This window comes from Magallana gigas, chromosome 2, assembly GCF_963853765.1.
Source record: "Magallana gigas chromosome 2, xbMagGiga1.1, whole genome shotgun sequence".
Lineage (NCBI taxonomy): Eukaryota > Metazoa > Mollusca > Bivalvia > Ostreida > Ostreidae > Magallana > Magallana gigas.
In genome coordinates, this window is record NC_088854.1 from 45808716 (window position 1) to 45829430 (window position 20715).

Consider the following 20715-nt stretch of genomic DNA (forward strand, 5'->3'; position numbering starts at 1 on the left):
CTTTGTAACGAGATGGAATTCACCCTTGTAATTTACAGATTAAGGATAACTTTTATAAGTAGACAAACACATGCGTTTTCACTGTCATTCAAAATTGACGCAAATTATAGCGTGTATAGCTTTAAAGCTTTTGGTTAACGTTTAAAGGGACTTGGACACAATTTTAGATCAAAATTTTCTTTCCTTTTTTTATGTTTAAAATGGTTTACTTGCTCATTTTGAATGATTGACCAAACTTTGAATGTTAAAAGTCAAGTTATAAAAGAGATATAGATGAAAGAAATCATTGTTATGTTAACAAAGCTCGAGTCTTATATTTGTTTACAAATAATGTTAAGTATGGAATTACCATTTTTTTGACAAAATGAATCGTGGCAAAGAGAGTAAACTGATTCAATGTGTTCATAGATAATATGCTAAACAGAAAAAAGCAACATTTGATTTAGACTTAAACCAATAAAACACATACGTAAACCATAACAAAGCTCCAGTTTTGTTTAAAAAACACAAATTTTCAAACTCTGTATCTTGCTTATATCTCAATATTTGACTTTCAAATTTTGACAAAGCATTAAAAGTACCCATATTAAGGTGGAATAACACACCTGAAAACAGTCACTCGAATTAACAGTAAATTATTTGATTATGAAAGATATTATGATAAATAAACTGTGCATATGTCAAATGAGCGAAGAATTTGCAGTCTGGGGATATAAAATGAATATCTAAAAAATTCAATTCAGTATCTAACAGCAAAAGCCCCCAATGGATTCGAACTCGGGATATACGGATCACAAACCCAACACTTTAACCACCCGGCTATGAAGTAAGGTACATGTCACCGTCGATAAAATCATTTTAATATAACAAAATGTCGTTTTGATTAGAGGTCAGCCATTTTGTGACGATGTGTTATTCCACCTTAACCATTCTAAACATTAAAACTGGGAAAGTAAAACTTTAAATTTTGAGCTCAAACCGTGTCCAAGTCCCTTTAAAGAAAAAAATATATAAGGTTTTTGCAATAATAGCTTTGTAGTAACCTCTAATGATACATTATCCTCTAATGATATTAAGTTGCATTAGTGGTCAGAATCTTGACCGTTCATGATATAATATTATTATTAAAGAACTACCTAGCCGTACATTAATAATACAAATTTAAAATGATATCATAATTGGTTAAAATTCACATCAATTAATGATATGTGATAAAAACACAAAAAAGTACATCGTTTACCATTCGTGATATAATTTTCATTGCAATAAAGGATGAACGTCAACTATTAATGTTACAGTCATTTAAGAAATAGTACTGTTTTAAGTTTTTTATGTTCCTCTACATACATTATAGTATCATGAATTGTTGAAGTCCATCCATTTGGCAACACTATCCAATAGGACCAATGCAACATCATTATAGGACAATGATGTCCTTTTTTAAATTGTTTATTTGTTTATCTTTATTCCTTTTTTATAAGCAACAAGAGGTAAAAAGGCAGAGTGGCAGTTGTCTATACTATAGACAAGACCATCCACTAGGCCCAATGCAGTATAAAGATTGATCAGTACATTTTGTATTGGTCAACGATGTATTTATTTTCAATGGTCTACTTTGTTGATCATCTATCTAATTTACTTTTCTTTAATAGCTAACAGAGAAACAGAAAGAGGGGAATGTGAAAAAGCATGTCTTGTTCAAAACAGAAACATTTCATTATAATTGCATATTTATAAATGATTTAAGTACATCCATTGATGCAATAAAAATTAATTTATCATTAACAGTCAACGATGTAGCTATTTTGCTTTTTATTTCATATCATTAGTTGAATAAATCTTGAAATTGTATCAATAATGTACGGCTAAGTAGTTCGTTCACGATAAAATATATCATTAACGGTCAGGATTCTGATCACTAATGCAACTTTATATCATTGGAAGATACTGTATCATCAGAGGTTTCTTCATGGACTTTAACCATTGATGAAACAATTACGAATTGTTTTTAATTACATGCATTTTTAAATGGATTAGTTTTAGTTTAAGACATTGTCTTCACTTTTAATAATCTGCTCGTTTTTGACGCCCCAGGTTTTGGATATTTGAGGTAAAATAATTATATGTTTATTTCATATAGAAGAAAATGCGACAAAACGAGTAAAATCTCGAAAAAAGTTTAGTGAACTTATGCAAATATCTAACAACAATTTTTAGAGAAGTTCGTTCATGTTTGTTCTTACCTAGTCTGACAATCATGCACAATATATTAATTCTTATCATATATTTATAAATATAGTTCATATATATTTCCTTAAAAATAATAAAAACAAAAACAAAGTAGAACTGATTGAATAATATATCAGAGGCTCCTTTTAGCCAACAGAAAAAGACAGAGGTACATTCAAAATTCAAAATAATATTATTTCATACATACCTGTATCTTTAATGCAATTAATGATAACATTTTGAATTTGTATCATCAATGGACGGCTAAATAGTTTGTTAATCATAATGGACAGGATTATGAACACTAATGCAACTCTTTATCATTAGAGGATACCATATCATTAGAGGTTACTACATAGACTTCAATCATTAATGAAACTGAAATGTTGTTTTGTTTGTTCGGGGGGTTTTGGTTTTTTAATTTTATTTTTGGGGTTTTTGTGGGGGGTTTTCACCTTTTTCGGAAGGGGGTTGTATTATGTTTATGATAAGAGTAAGTATATAACATTGAAAACTACAAAAATAATTGTCAACTAGATGTTGTCATTATATTTTTAAAAGCTTAAACATATTGAACGTGTTTTTCAGGTTTTATACATACATACGTCAAACTGCTCTTAGCCTCCAATTCTTTTCTTTTTAAAGATGAACTTCTTAAACTGAAATACAAAATGTAAAAAGAAGAAAAAATGAAATATGCAGTGTCATTTTGTTTGTATGGTGGATTATTGGTTAGTAGTAGACAGGGTTGAGATTATCTTTGAGATTACAGGTGTTTGCAATACATTCTCCATTTTCTTGAATCACTATTACATCATCCTTTTTATGATATAAAGGCGTTAACACCTTTGCTTTTGTGTTAAAGTTATTTTTAAATATTATATGTTTTTGTGTTTAGTTTTGGAAATCAAGGTAAATGTATATCTTGTCATATTTTAGAAAGTCTATTCAGGTTTTTGTGACTGAATTAAAGACTTAACGGCTTAAAACTTTGACTTTTGACTTTCATGCATGTATGCTCGATGACTTGTTATAAAGGTAAAAATCACTTGATTTATTATCTACATCATATAATCTACTTTTTCTTTATATTTGGTATAGTGATTCATATACATTTCCATGCATGATGTATATGCAAAAGAGATTAAAATTTCTTTAAAATATATATTACAATTTTCTTAGACATAAAATCATACATTTTTTATGATATGTTTATATATTATAAAGTATGAACTTTTAACAATATATAAGAACAGAATCAGAAAAGTTAGATATAAGTCTGGAAAACATATGTGTAACATGGCTTCCTTTGAATGTGTAGTATCGACAAAAAAAAACACCAAAAATCTCTGATTGATTTTAAATACCGTATGTTTTCAATAAAGATGAACCACTGCCTTTGAAACTTATTTTCATCTGCTTAATAAAAATAGCTCGAATATTCTTGGAGTATAAAAAGCATAAATTGTTCTGTGTTTAAAGTGTTTTGAAAGTTTTTTCACTGATGAAAAAACCTGTTATCATATAAAGTTTACGAATATTAATATTTTTTAACAATAAGCTATAATCCTGTCGTTTTTAATTTGATTATAAACCAGTATGCTTGATTTTTTTTTTTAGAATTACTACACTATAATACGGCACATTTTCTACCATGATAGGTTATATTTAATAGATACTGCCACCACCGAAGTCGGCATGTAAACAGAAAACTTAATAAATAGAACAACAAAGCTAAGTTACTGTGATTCATAAAATTTATTTTTAAACTGTATTTTTTAAACATTCATAATATAAAAAATATTATAAATCAAAATATGCTAATATCTTAAAACGCTTTCCATATTGCCTGTCTCTATGGGTTAAAAATATTTTGAGAGTCCATCAAATATTAACATCTCTGTATACATTATTTTTTGAAACAGGGTTGATAAATGTCGATCCTTACTTGTTTCCGTTACATGGCTGTTATAAAGTTTTGTTGCGCTCTTCTGGGTCCATTCAAAAGACAGCGGAAGTAAGCATTGTGTTTCAACTTTTTTTTACCCGCTGTATTCATCAAGAATCAAACATCGAAGACATGGGATGGTAGTTTTGTATACAAATGAGATTCCTTTCAGTGATTGGTGTATCTTGTTTCAGTATGTAATATCGACAGAGATTACAATCAGAAGATGGCATTATCACAAACCATCTGAATTTACAACTCAAAATTAATCTCTGTGAAATTTCATAATAAACCCATTTATCACTGGTTTCCAATACCTATCTGGCCACAGATGACATCTTTTCTGAGCGACCAAGTCAATATTTTCTCACCCTAGTCTTATCAAGTGCATAGTTTAACATAATTTACTTGAAAATTCCCATCATTTGTGAACCATTTCGGGTTTTGGAAATGACAAAACACAATTTTGAATTTAAAATAACAACAAAAAATACTTTATAAGAACAGAACACGTGTGAAAACTGATAAAATAGGTAGATATATAAATGAAGGGATGGATGAACAATAAACCATCATAACGGATATAAAAAACATTCTGTTGTCCCACGCTCTGAGTTATGAAGTGTTTTGTTGCCGTGGTGTACCTTATAAAATAGATTGGAATTTGTTTTATATTCATATAGGTAACGCAATAAATAACGTTTCCAATGGGTAGTCTTATATACATATATATAGTGTTAGGCGTTGCTGTTGTGTAATCGGAATGTTTAAAGTTTTTTTTGTAAAATCTTGCAGCATACTTATAATTGAGAAATTACACATGCATATATACCTCTAACCTTAAATTTACGTAGTCTCTTAAACCTTAGATGGTCCATTGTGATTATAATATTTTACGTTACATAAGTTTTAAGGGATTAAGTTTTTGTATCTTCATTAAAAAATATAAATAGATTTAAGTTGTTTCATCTACTGACCGATGAGCATCTGGATTTCAATTCTCCATGAGAAATTAGAGAAACGTTTTTAAATGTTAGCAATACATATAAAGTAAGTAAATAAAGTATATGGTTATAGTATTTTAATGTTGTAATTTAATTCATGGCGAACAAAAGAGTCATCCACCTCATAGCTATCAATATTTGGACTGGGTAAAACATGAAATTCTTCATCTTTCATTTCCAGCTTCAAATAATCGACATACATTTTATTCATAAATTTTGCTGTGCTTTTATTTTCATGTTTCTAAAAACTAAACTAACCTGTTGATTTTTCTCTCTTTCCTGATCTTTCAAACGGAAGTTGACTCAACAACTCAAAAAAATTAAGCTTCAAATTGTAAACCAAAGTGTTCTGTTATCATCGTTTGTATTATAACAATTTTTTTTTTATTTATTTGTAGCTTGAACTTTATATATATACACAAAGGGTCATTCTTTTTGGCTTTTCGCGGGCATTTCTTTCTGTTGGCACTATTCTGTCATTAATGGAAATAATAAATAAAAGTATCTGACATTTTTGTTACGGGCACCTGTCGAAAACTTGGCGTTACCACCTTACCCATGAATATAAACCGACGGGGAAATTGGACACCGTATATTTGAAAACATTTCCCCGTTTAAAGTCAAAACTGTTCGTGTAATAATCAACGGAAAGCTAAACGGAAGGCATTCCAAAAGATCGTATTTTTTCTTTTCTTTTCTAAACCTGACACCATCATCTACAAAAGAAAATAGTTTTTGAATCGGAAAGAGTGATATAATACACCTGAATTATGTATCAATTTTTGACAATTATGAAAACTGAAGCTTTTTACTTAAATTTGAAATAGAAAAAAATGGTGTTAAGTTAGAAATATCTTTAACCAAAACTTTCTTTGATGTTTAATTGTGAATCTGTTTTATAGCATTTAAACATGTTTAAAGTTCACAATTTATGAAAAGTTGCGCAATTACCTACACAAGTCTATAAGCGTGAATGAAACCACTGCGCATCCAGCTCAGATCCGCAGACTGTGACCTTGTTAAAATAAAATTATCCAAAAAAGTTCTCATTCATGAAATAAATTGCACCAATTTAGCTAAATTTTCTAAACGATTGGGTAACGACATAAAATTAAACAATAGAATACCTATAAAAATACCCCCGATGACAAGAAAAACCCCGTTGATTACTTTCTACAATTTCGATATCATTCCCGACCGACGACTAACCGTTGATCGGCAAATTTAACATAAACATTTCTTGTCTGTAAACGAAACTCATTAACATAAAAAAGACAGAAGAAGAATGAAATCTTCTAAAGACAGAAAGAGAACTATGGAGAATCACGCCCGCCCCGTAGACAGTTATCATCTAACCCACCTCATTTTATCTCTATATAATAACCGACAAAATTGTTTGGTTTATATAACGTATGACACTGCGCTCCTTTGGACAGGGGTTGTTTTTTTTTTTCAGGCGACAGGGGGCTCGGGTGATTATGATACTATCTGTTAAATAATCCATTAACAGGTCAGCATCAGGCTGAGTGACCTAGTTTTATGGCATCCTAAGTCGAAACAGCAATAAATTGCAACTGTTTTACATAAGGAGTCAGCAAAATTATCAAAATTTTAAGTTTTATCAATAAAATGTATCAAAAAGCAGACAAAGATTGGTTTTCAATGGGAAAAGAATGGATCTAAGTTGTTCAAACTTCATATTGTTTCATTGATTAATCACATCAAATGTCCATTGTTATCTTCTGTTTTAGTGTTAATTTGCATTTCCAAATTAAAAGTTAAAATAAAAGTTTAAAAAAAATATTTAACTCACTGTAGCGATATTTTAAGTCATTGGAAACAACAGGTAACATAATCATGTCTATATGTTCAAAGAAAAAATACAAATAATAAACATGATGAATATTAAGAACACCCCTTCCCCACCCCCACCCCCCCCCCCCCCCCCCCACCCCCCAAAAAAATAAAAACGAAGGTTAAAACGAAGGTCAAAGGCTTACTAAGAGAGATTCAATATTTTTCTAAAGGAAGTACCGCTTTTAATTTATGGAATCTATTCAATGTTCTCAATATAATGGATAAGATGGGAAGCAAGATTGGTTGAAGTACATTCTAGTAAGCTAGCATAAATAAAACACGAACATATCAAGTTTCCCACGAATTCAATTCATGTGTTTCTTTTGTTACCCGACTCTGTTTGATTACTATACAATATAAATTATTTTTTAGAACAAGCCGTTATCAGACGTTAGAATATTCATATACCTTTCCCTCCATTGTAAGCTGGTTTTATTGAGGATAAATATGCATATAATAGAACGTTATTTACATTTCCGGTTCATATTTCAATAACCTTTATCAAGAAGATAGCTTACGCGTATATATGTAAAACCGCCTTACAAGGGCAAAGAGAAGCTTTACCGATGACGAAAATATAGAGCACCGTAAATGGTAAAACTGTTGCAGAGCTAAACCGTGATTGGCAATTTTTCTGCATAAACTACATACATTAAGAAAATTGTAAACCTCAAATAGTCCGAATGCAGCATCAATCATATACATGTACAGTATTATACTGTGGATAGTAATATTGTATATTGTGGCATATAGTAAACCATGAAAAGTTACTGTAACAATGCGGCAAATTGTACTACAGAAACTCTCCGGTATTTTGTGACGTCACCGCCAAATAACCTTATACCTCGTAAATAAATTTCAATAAATTACAGTTTATTTATGGTTATTGTTTACATCTTATAATCCCATCTAGAACAAAATTTAAAACCCAAATACTGTTGGAAATATAACAGGTTTACAATTTATTGTCCATTAAATTCTGATATAATGGAGGATATGAGCGATTACGTATGTAAATAAGGGAATTAAAGGTTTATTTGACATTTGCAACCTCTTCATACATATCTATTTCCCGTTTCAAACTCGCTCATTGCCATTGAGGTGTATTCTGAGCTCATATCATGTGAAATTCTCTAGTCCGCATTATGGCCGTAAAATGATATTTGTCCATAAAGGGGAATTAAGTGACGGATGCCAAGATTAGACCTGCCGGTAGAAGAGAATCGCGGTGGCAAATATCCACTACACCCTACCGACCCAATAGAAAGGTCATCACAGAACACAGTCGGATGTCGAGATAGTATACAGAGAGAGAGAGAGAGAGAGAGAGAGAGAGAGAGAGAGAGAGATCTATGTGTGCAAGTTTACAAACTTAAGATAGTCGTAGTTCAAATTATAGTAAATATTATCAAACTGTAGCAGACTTAGAGATAAAAAAAAATATTACATTATATCATAACAAGTAGAATTAAAATATACATCACTCAAATATGGTGAACCGAAATCTAGGTATTAACTGGTTTTTTGTAATAGCATGAGAGGGTGGAGGTATAAAATTTTGATTTACTTCAATCTCTAAGATTTTTGAAATCTTTATGATACTGTGAAGATTGGATGAACACTGGAAAAGAGCCGTATTCTCCGTATTAATGTTATACAGTCTTGGATGACATGGGCGATCAAATTCCAATTCTGGTTACAACAATAACTTTGCGTGACATGAAAAATAGCTGGCGATTTGATTTCTGGTTACTTGAGCTTTATTTCGCTTTCCTTTCACAAAACGCTGTGTGCCATCTTCGGATTTCAAATGCTTAACTGCTTGGTATGAGCCATAAATCTAACCTTTAAACGGTCTCTACGAGCGAAAATAATTTGTATCTAATTTATTATGTATACATCTCTAACATGACTTTAGTACATTGACCTGTAATGCAATACGTTGTGGGCAATGGGAGGGTGTCAATGTAAACGAATGACCATATGTACATTTAACAGATGAAAATTTCCAACAATTAATGGAGTACCTGTCTCAGCCATCTTAGAACCCGGCCAGATGTCCAGATTCGATCAGGTTTAATGTCGACAGTTGGCCTGATACGGAAACCTTTTTAGAGGTTGAATTCCGGGATCCGTTATACTTTTTATCATGTCTTTGTTATTTCAAAGCTAAGAGACATCAAAAAATCAACGTTATTAAAATTATTTCAGAAAATATGGTATGATATGCTGTTGTTTCCCTCTCTGTGTGCTTTCATCAAATTCTGTATAATTTAACTTATCATATATATTCTTCGCTATTGAAAACCTTTTTCATTTGAAGATGGTTTGTGGTCATTGACATGCACAATAGATTTATTTTAGGTTATATTTTTAATGAAGAATGAGGATAAACTAAAGCACGATTTGCGATAGAAAACTTTGTTGAAATTTCTTCGTTACTTGAAACGTCACTAAGTAGTGGAAATATTAAGATTATGTTAACTATTTTTAATGAGATATTTTTTTCTTCAAACTTTTTGTCTTTGGCAAATTGTAAGTTTTAAAACTTTATTTATAAACAAAAGTCATGGACATTTCTAAAAATAAAATAAATCATACTCCCAAAGGTTAGCCTGTTTCCCTGGCCTCTTCATAATTAGCTACATGTATCTTTGCGGAGCATCATGGCTTGGCCAAGGAAACAGGTTCCCCAAAGACGACGGTATTGTTATCTTAGAGCGATATGAGAGTCATTGCGAATTATTCAGGCACCTTTAAAAATAAAAATATAGGATAATTATAATATATTCATATACCAATAATATTCACCGTTGCTTGAAAGTTCAACATCTGCATGAAAATATTATCTTCTGACACGCAAGAAATTAACTTTAGCCGACCTTATAAAATCGAATCACTAAGCATTTGCATTGTTGTTTTATATGAAATCACTGGACTGACTAAAATATACGAAAAGACATATTTTGACAGTCATTCATTATTCATAATTATTAAAACTTTTTTGTAACTAACAGAAGTTTTGTTTGACCTTTTGCAAAACATCTGAATATCGAACTCCGGGTGTCAAAAGTCATGGGAAAAAGAATGAAAAGGTTCTATAGGTTGACAAAAAATAGAAGTTTTTTATCTAAATTTTTATTTTTATGTCAGGTAAAAATGCTTTTGACATTAAGACTTTCTTTACAAACGAATTTTATTCAAAATAATTTTATCAAACTATTTTTCTGCAAAGACTTCAAATTGAAGAGAACAACTTTTAACCCGCTTTAACACCAAAAACAATCTACGACAGAAGACTTAACTTTTGCCAATCACCATCCCCCCTTTCCGATATGACATTCACATATTTTATATACTAAAAGTATTGTAATTATTAAATTTTAAAAAATCTTAAAGATTTGCGGTAAACAACAAAAATCATGATGAATATTTACATACTAAAGACGAAAGATCTAAAAATGTTAATGAAAATAATACTTATACTTGAAATCAGTTTAAACTTTGAAGAGAATTCAATAAGAAGGTATGCTATCACGCATCATGGTCCTACAATTTTATTGGTAAAATCGTTTTTCAAATCAGTATTTCCCGATGACAATTGAAGCCATGATTCTCAATTAACAAATTTTGTTTCGCTCTTTGATCTGAAACAAATCTCGAGAATTCAACTGCTTATGTTAAAAACATATGCTATATAATTATCTTATTAAAGTATCTTTGACTTCAATATTATAAAAATTTTATTTGCATTTTTATCAAATTGTCTATGTAATAGAAGTAACGGACCTTTATCGTGCCAGTGCTAACCGCTAGTACACGACTGGATCTTTATCGTACCATTGCCGACTGTTAGTACAGGACCTCAGTTTTTATGTCAAAGGTCCCTGAAAGTTTCGATTGCTGGAAGGAATCCATGTATCTCTGGCACTCGAGGCAGCAACGTTTGAAAATATCTTCCATTTAGCAACACAGGACTGGTCTTGAATTGTTAGATTCTACCTGCAGGTCTGTAGCTCCTGGTCGTCCATCCGAATTTTTTCAGACCTGGTCGTCCATCCGAATTTTTTCAGACCAGGAGCTACAGACCTGCAGCTAGCTACTACTGATATCGACACTTTACTTGCCTTAGACTCCGTCTTAAACAAGCTAACCGACCTAGGAGAATGGGGGTACCACTTCACTGTCCTGGCTGGTGATCGTCTTTGAAAGAGTATCAGAGGCAAGTTAAGTGACAATATCTGTAGTAAAATGTCTGAGGAAATTTTTCGAATCAAATACTTGTACAGAATATGTTTGAAAATAAGATAAATCAGTCCAAAACTAGCTAAATTTCTGCAAAATTAAAACTTTTCATTACGTACCGAACAGTAGCTCGAAGGTCGCCCACCCGAATTTTTTTCAGACCTTCAACTTCACCTTATCATATACTAAACAGAAAACCAATGGTACAACATCTATAACGTTATGTCTATGATTTTTGGGAGTTGATTTTAATCAACTTTCCTATGCAGTTACTCTGGCAAACCGAAAGTGAAACAGTGTTTGGACCTAAGCACAAATCATCACCGCTGACAAGACGTACAGTAGTTGGCCATAAATGAGTTCCAAAATGGCCGACGTTTACGTAGGTCTCGTCATCAGTTGAATTTTTTGGACCAATTATTTATAACAACAAAGTAAAAATGACTTAGCAGACATATATGTTACTGTGTATTATATCCTTGGGAGTGAAATAATCATAGAATTTACACAACATGATTCATATGTGGTTTTCTCGAAATTCTTGTCAGAAAAGTTCTAGAATTCATATTATAAAAATTTGCATAAATTATCGTTGATTTTAAAATAGATAATAATCAATAAAATCAACTCCCGACAGTACTTCAGTACTTTGATTCTTAACTTCAACCCTTAACTTATTAAACAAACAATCATTAACGACTTTAATACATATGAATACGTTTTTTTCCTGTATAGTCTTAAATACCTTTTCTGTTAAAATGCTACAAAAAAGCAGTATCTAGAATTAATGTGATTTTTAAAAGTAATAAAACAGATCTCGTTATACGACTTTGTCCAATAGATAAGAGTGTGTAATATTCTCCATATACATGTACTACCTGATATTAAGAAGAAGGTGGCCATTCTCTAAAACTTTATGGGTTATTTACGGCCTGTTTCCTTTGTGAGGGTATCTTCAAATCTGCAATAAAATGTGAAAATGATGATACTCTGACCTCTTCAGCTGCAGAGAATCTGTATGGTTACTTTAATTTTAATCTCGGATTTATCTCAAATTCAAAATAACATTAAAAAACGTATAAAACTGATAATATTTCAAAGTTTTATTTTTCACAATAAAATATGAAATGTTTTATATATTTCGAAATTTAAGGCATATAATCCGTGTATTACATTTATACTGGGTGGTAAAGCATACTTACAAGTTTTCTGCATCTTCAGTGTTAAACCGTTCGAATCTCAAAATAATAAAATCTTAAACTCACTTTACATGTTAAATACTTTAAACAATCGTGCAAAATATACATTCTGCCTTCAACCACATAATCCAGACCTAGATTATTATTTGACTCCTCACGTGCAACCTTTAAATGTGAGAAGAGGTTAAGGCCAGTTATATTTTTTTCTATGCTGTGTAGCAGTGAGTTCGAAAAGGTCGAGTATGCAGCAAAGAAGAAATAGTTAAACAATGAATATAGAATCTCGCATGATTTGCGATGGTATAGGATTTTTTATCCAACGAGTTGTTTGTTTTTATATCCCCGAGCCATGCGTTTTGTTAAACCTCAATCTTTTCTGTAGAAATTACAATTGTGAGCCGCACAACACATTTACTTTAAGACTTCAATAACTTTACGTATGGAAAAGCGTCCTTTGAAGATTAACAAATAACCATTTTATTTTCAAGCGTACATGTATGTTTATCAAATCTTAAAAAATAAGACATCACTAAATGCTCCACATTGACAACTCAACTCAACTCTTTTCAACTGAATTATTTTGGTATGCTTTTTTTCATTCTACGTCAATCAAGGCAGGTTAAAGTTTAACTATGACGTCACGTTGGGTAAGATACACAGTGTAATATCAAAAATTTTTAATACATGAGCGATATCCAACGCATATTGATATAAACATGTGGAAATATGGCTTATTTTGTAATTCATGTGGGATATGAAGGTAGCGACAACTTAGGGAAAAAATACATAACCGTATACACGATTGTTAATGTACACAAGCACGTTTTATATGTATGGGAATTTGAGTCCGACATCATTATTTCGTGCAGTCTCAGGTTACTGAAGGTTTCGATCGATCGATAAACTGTAGATTTCAGTCCTGTCAGTTTCTATATATCGCTGTTAATTACAATCGGTTTGTATGAGAAATAGAGGAGAAAATACCCAGTGAGTGTATTTACAAATCCGATGTAGATTACGAAGTATCATTTTAAAAAAGGACATGGGATTAATTAATCAAACGCTATAAAACGTATAATAATCCTTAATACAGAACGTATACGTACGTTTTCGGGTTGTGTAATTTTTTCTGCAATGATCACTACCGCCATAACCTGCATGAATCATCAAAGAAATCATTTTATTTTCTATATTTACATCTTCCTTTTAACAAATTAATAAATTGATCGTAAAAAGTAAGAAAAATTAACTTAATTATTGTTAATATACATCAGTACGTTTGATAAATTTAAATCGTTTTCTATAGGAATTTGAGTCTGATATCAGAAATCGATAAATGGGGCGTGTAGATTTCAGTCCTGTCAGTTTCTACAGAGCTATGAATGCACAATCAATTTTCGTAAGAAATGGAGGAAATCATACTTGGTGGATGTACCTACCTACCTAATCCTTGTTGCACCCGGAGGCACATAGGGCAAGGACAAGGGATTTCCACTCTTCTCTGTTCATGGCTATCCTTTCCGCTTCTCCCCAGGTAAGGTTGATGTCCTTTAGTTCATTTTCGACAGTACGCCTCCATGGTGTTCTTGGACGGCCTTTACCCCTTTTTCCTTCTGGAGTCCATCTTAGTGCCACTCTTGTGATGTCATTTGTTGGCTTTGCCAAAAATTAAAAAATTAAGGACTGAAGTTTGATACTGAAATTGATTTTTTTATACTTATGCACAGTAAAGAACATTTCGTGTACAAAACGTTCCCATAAGAATAATTAACTTGAAATTGATAGACATATTATTCTAATTCACATGAGGGATAGGGACCTTCACGGGGGAATAGTATTTAATCAATTTTGCAACGTTATTAACAATGAGATTCCCAAATTTAGATCAGTTTTAAATTGCTTTATAACGGATATTAAAGGGCCCGAGACATGATTTGAGATCAAAATATCATTTTTATCTTTTATGTATAAAATAGTTTACTTGTGCACTTTTAATGATTTACAAATATTTGAATGTTAGAAGTTGAATTATAAGCGAGATACAGAGGCAAGAATTCATTGTTGTGTACTTGTAAGCAAAGGTCGAGTCTTAAATTTGTTTACAAATAATGTAAAAGTAAGAAATTACTATTTATTTTTTGCAAAATGACTCGTGACAAACAATGTAAACTAATTTACATGTAATGTGTTCAAAGATTACCTATTAATATCAACAAAAAGCACCATTTGGTTGAAATTATACCAAAACAACACATAATTTTGCAAACAATAACAAGACTCGAGCTTTGTTTACAAAACAAATAACTAAGAACTCTGTATCTTGCTTGTAACTTGATATTTGACTTTCAAATTTTAATGAAGCATTAAAAAAACCTATACTTACCATTCTAGACATTAAAAATTAAACAATAAAATTTGAATGTTTTATGTCAAATCGTGTCTAGGTCCCTTTAACGGGAAAAAAATTGTTTCAAAATTGATGGCGATGATAATGATGATCTTAATGATGATGATGACTTTGTGACTTTGGAATAACATGACACCAGGAATCACAGTACTATATATTGTTGAAAAAATCAAGTGGAGGGCTACACAGATGTATAAGTGTGTTAAATACTCGATCTTTCAACCTTAAACGTACCGTAAACAGTTAACTATATGAATTTAAGTCTGCACACCCTGAATATACTTGATAAAATGCGTGAGGTGAATTGAGTCACATAAGTATTTGATTAGAAACTACGCCTAACATTTCAAAAGTAAATCTTACATTGAACATATACCTACTTTTTAACCCATTCAATTACCATAAAACTTTCTCTCAAATCAGACGGGATATGTTCTGACGTATTTTTGTTCGACCGTTTAAAAATGCATTTGTCGCTCTTTTGAAGTAAATTATTTTCACGTTCGTATGACAGTTTTACCTATTTATTCCGTGTAATAACCCATCACCTATATTTTTTTTCAAAAATTAAGTCTGTATTTTCTATGCATGGTATGAGGTAATAATTATTATATACATGTAGGTTAAAATCGCTTGATCATTTACAAGTGTGATGCGTCTCTCTTGGGTTGTCTTCGTTTGTTATTTATTTTCCAGTCTCGTTTTGAGGCTCACAATGGCTGTGGGAGGCCTTTTTCTTGGGGTTTTACTCTTTTTTAAAAGGCCAACTGTGTCTTTGAAATTGTCATTATAACCATGAATATAACTGAAACTATTAATAAATAATCATATTGATTTATAATGACTGCTAAAATCAGACTGTCTCATGTGTGTCTAACTTTACGAACCTTTTTTGGACTTGTACCATACCCTTGCATCAGATTTTAAAGAACAATTCCTATTAAAGTCGCCTCCAATACCATTCTGGGTGGTAGTTTTCAGTCTCCGGGCCAAAGAAGTATATATACGAGCCAACTTTTGATCTAAATCTCATTTTACCGTATACATATTAGTGGAAAAGTGAGACTGAAATCAAAACAGGATTTGTTGAAGTTAAATTCATGGTCCCATGTCCAGAACAATTACGCTCCTAAAATATAGACAAGTGAAGGTGTTCAGCCACTGTGACGTCACATGTGGGCTCCCAGACTGAGACAATCTAATCTATAAAAGCTGATACACCCAAATTGTTATTAGCTATGTATGCTGATACAGCCAAATTGTTATTATAAACCCAGTATAGTCCGTCCGTTTTTTACTTACCGTTAGGACAACCAACTTTTTATAAGCAAGGCTTTCATTTCGTTAATTATTATACTCTGTCCCGAGTTTTTGCTTCCACGACTTTTCGCTTGATATTTCGATAATAATAAATACCTTTGTGCTCAAACTACGTTCATCCACTAATATGAAAAATGTCCAGATTATCTGTTTTTAAACGCCCCCTCTACCGTTTCAGGTTTCAATACACATCCCAAAATAGAAAGTCTACGGGGATTTTGCATTGCATCAGCCATTAATAAGCCCGGATGATAACGTTAAAAACGATAAAATTACGCGAGGTGTCCCGAGTATTTCCGAATGGAGAAGTAAACAATTCCCATTATAAATCTCCGTAAGAAATATGTTTTCGTTCCTGTAAACTTTTATGAGTGAAAAGGGATCATAATTTGCTAATGAAAACATCTTGGATATTTTCCATTTCATCCATTTCAACTGAACTTATTTCACAGGTATGTGGATTTTTATTAAAAATCATCAAAAAGTGATGGAAGCAATAACTTGGGACAGACTATAGTGAAAAATTGAAAAATAATTTTTAGATTACGATATAGTATAGTTGTACCTGTTAAAGATTTATCGTTTAAAGCATGTATTTGTGGCATTTCCTGTAAAGTGCTTTAGAATCAAAAGTGATTTAAAAATACATTGATCTTTTGTGTATAGCAAATGAAACAACATGCAGTAACTGTTACTCGTTACTCTTCCAGTAAAGGATTTGAAAAGTGCCTAGGTAAGATCAAGTCCTAGGTGACGATAAACCGGAAACAAGATCTAATATAGACAAATATGTTGTGTTTTGGTTTTTTTAAATTTTAGTAGGTTCATTTTTGAACGGTTTGTCATTTTACAGAAATATCATGGTATTAAAACGTCACCTGACGTCAATGAAGGCAACATTTAGACCCATTATGCACGCATGGTCATTTAAATTTTCAGAATTATTAAATCATGCACGCACCTACCATGACCTGCGATACACACCCCCCCCCCCCTCACAAAAAAACCCCTCGGAATCTGTTATTACAAAATTTCAATTCTCCATCTAACGTGCAAAAGTACATATTAATTGTTGTAATTTCATAACAGTTTAATATATCACGTGACCTTAACACTGGTCATAAAATGATTCAGCATCTTTTCTTCTCATCTATCTCACCCGATAACATCTGCTCCGGCAAAAAACGGCAACGAAAGTAAGACAACGGTATATGGTATCACAACACACAATAGCGGTCCACAATGGCATTCCGACAACCGAATACACAGAAATGACGGGGCGGAATTTGCATTCAGAAAACATCAAGAATGGGGAACCGTTCACACAATGAGGGAAGTACGCGATTAACATGCAAGCTATATCTTGTCACGTGAATCGACCATTGTGTTTACATATTGCAAAAACTCGTTCCATGGAAATCTTAACCAGTTTATGTTACAACTGTAAAGTCTGCCGATGTTATATTTGATTATGTGTGCGAGTGTATGCATATTTATTGGTGTATTTTTGAAAACCAAAGTTTTCCGATCGAGAGTATTTGCCCGATGCATGATGAACTTGCCCTATATTTTCCGACATGGTGTTAATTAATCTACCCACGTTCTTGGTTACACTATTCTGGAAGGTTCTTTCCATCAAAACTAAAATCGCGCATTCAAAAACCGAATAGGCTCGTTAGATTTATTCATTATTTGTCGAATCTTAATTTCTGTGTATAACCAAAATGAAAAGGTTTTTGGTAAACATCTTCACTCTTAGTCGGTCTTTACGTAATTATTCAATATTATTTCAATGCAAATATAGATGTATGTATTTTGATGCAAATTCACTCTGACTTAGATCCGTCGAAGCGTATCCGCTATCTTACATTTTTAACTTCTTCTTAAAAACTACAAGGCCAATTGTTACCATTTTTGGTGTGAAGCATCTCTATGGTAAGAGAAATCAGTTGCGTTCAGAGTTCACCAGATTGTTACCTATGGTAAGTTCGATCACCAAAATCTACAGTCACAGGTGGTTGCAATTGATTAACAATGTTGATCTTTGGTGTACAATCTAATATAGATGAGGGTTTCTAAAGCCTACCTCTGTACCCAGAAACATTAGAAAGTATGTGGTATAGAACCATTTCAACAATACCGTCTTGGACTTTCCGTAGGACTTAACTATATACTTCATGCATCAAAACAAGTTAATTTGACGCTGGTTTCGAGTGAAATATGTACAGATTACGTAGCCTTAGCTCAAAAGCCAAACAAAATATTGCTGATATCAGAGAGCCATGGCTGGGTGACCAACAATGAAATAGGCCTACGTCACACTGCTGTATGACACAACTAATAGTACCCAAGGTCAAAGCTCCTGTTAAAAGGGTTCTAATTATACTTTTTGCTGGCATTAAATATTATAAATTTTATAATCTTTACGATCTTTGTAAAAATGATGGGATGAAAGTCATATTATAATATTATAAATGACTTCTTGACATCAAATGTTTGTATTGTGATGGCCTTTTTGAGTAGAATAAATCATTAAATGAAGCTTTTTTGTTCACTGTTTTAGAGCGAAACAGTCAAACTTCAAAGAGGATATAGGCTATGTATACATAGTTATTTTGATTTTGTTTTCCACTATTTTATATGTTCAGATGGTTACAATTGGTAACCAAGAGTAACCAAAGACTACCATTTGTTTAAATTTGACCAAAAAAATTGTTCATTGTTTTACCTATAAAATTGCTATGAATGGCAGTACTAGGTAATCAATGAATACCACAGTTCACTCATAGCAACCAATGCTGCCAGCCGTAGATATCATGTTCACCAAAGGTAAACTCTAAACGCACCTTATATCATGCTGGTTTATCGAAAATGAAAGTAGGTTTTTTTAAATTAATTTCACAATAATTACTTCAAAATTCAATGATACAAGTAGTTTACGGATATCACCTTACGCGTGTTGAAATAACAAAGGTGTATGAATTAACGCTGGGGCGGGCATTTTGATTTTTTGGCAAAATGTCTTCATTTATAAGTATAGATACCTTTGAGAGAAAATAACAGAGAAAATATTATAATAATCAATTTAAAAAACAAGTACGTTAACAATATTTGATAGATAAGGTGTGGATAAGCATCGAGAGCTCGATATGATGTAGCCGAGGTTGGCGCTTTGAAAAAAAAAAAAGGGAACATAAAAGACTAAATTGTCTATAAACATATTCTCTTTTTATTAATTAATTCTTCATAACTTAAAGATTTGCAGTGTCAATACCTACGATGAGCCATATTTATGACAGTATAATAGTATCTTTATATGAAAAGAGTTTCTTTCTTATTTACTTTTGATTTAAACAAAATAAAAACGGGTCATTTCTCGTTGAAACCTTTAAAGTGGCATGGTCACGATTTTGGTCAAATTCTACTTTTCTGTTTTTATTATTTACAATGCTTTAACATGTTTATATGGTGGCATAGATCTGCCACCACTTGTCAGATAGTTATGTCGACTTGTCAGATGATTATGTCGACTTGTCAGATATTTATGTCAACTTGTCAGATCTTTATGTTGACTTGTCAGAAAATAACCATATTGACTAGAAACTAAACATTTTGTTGTTAAATCGTGTTAGTGCCACTAACTGCCATTAAGTTGACACAATAATATCTGACAAGTCGACATAAAGATCTCACAAGTTAACATAATTATCTGACAGAAAAAATAGTAAGGCCACTAATTTAAAGAAAATTATCATTCATATTATAAGTCGACTTGTCAGATAATGATGTTGACTTGTCAGATGTTATGTCGTCTGGTCAAATAATTATGTCGACTTATCAAATAATTATGTCGACTTGTCAAATAATTATGTCGACTTAAAAGATGCTAATGTCGACTTCTCAGATCCTTATGACGACTTGCCAGAACATATTATTTCAACTTGATGGCACAAATTGGGCGTGGAAAGGTAATATAGGTTAACTTTTTAAACACGTGGATAAGTGACTAGTCGACTTAAAGAACTGGCAAGTCCACATAATTATCTGACAAGTCGACATCAAGATCTGACAAGTCGACATAATTATCTGACAAGTGGTGGCAGATCTATGCCACCATATGTTTAAGAAGGCATTTCTCATGATCAAATGAAATTTGATGAAAGTTATAAGCAAGATACAGGGCTCATAATTCTTTGTCATCTAAACAAGGCTGGTGCCCTGCTTTTGTTTAAATACACTGTAGGTTCATTACACCAGTAAAAAATCTTTCCTAGACAATTTGTCAATCTTCTTATTCATTTTAAGCATGAATAAACTGTTCCTAACATATAACACATTCATTTTAGGTCTAAAACTGGAATTTTGACCTCATCATTCAAAATGTAAACAAAGGCCTTGTTTACACAGCAAAAAATTGTAAGCTCTGTAACTCCCTTATAACTCAAAAAATGACACTCAAATTTTTGTTGACTGTTAAAAATGCCCAACTGAAGCATTGTGAACATG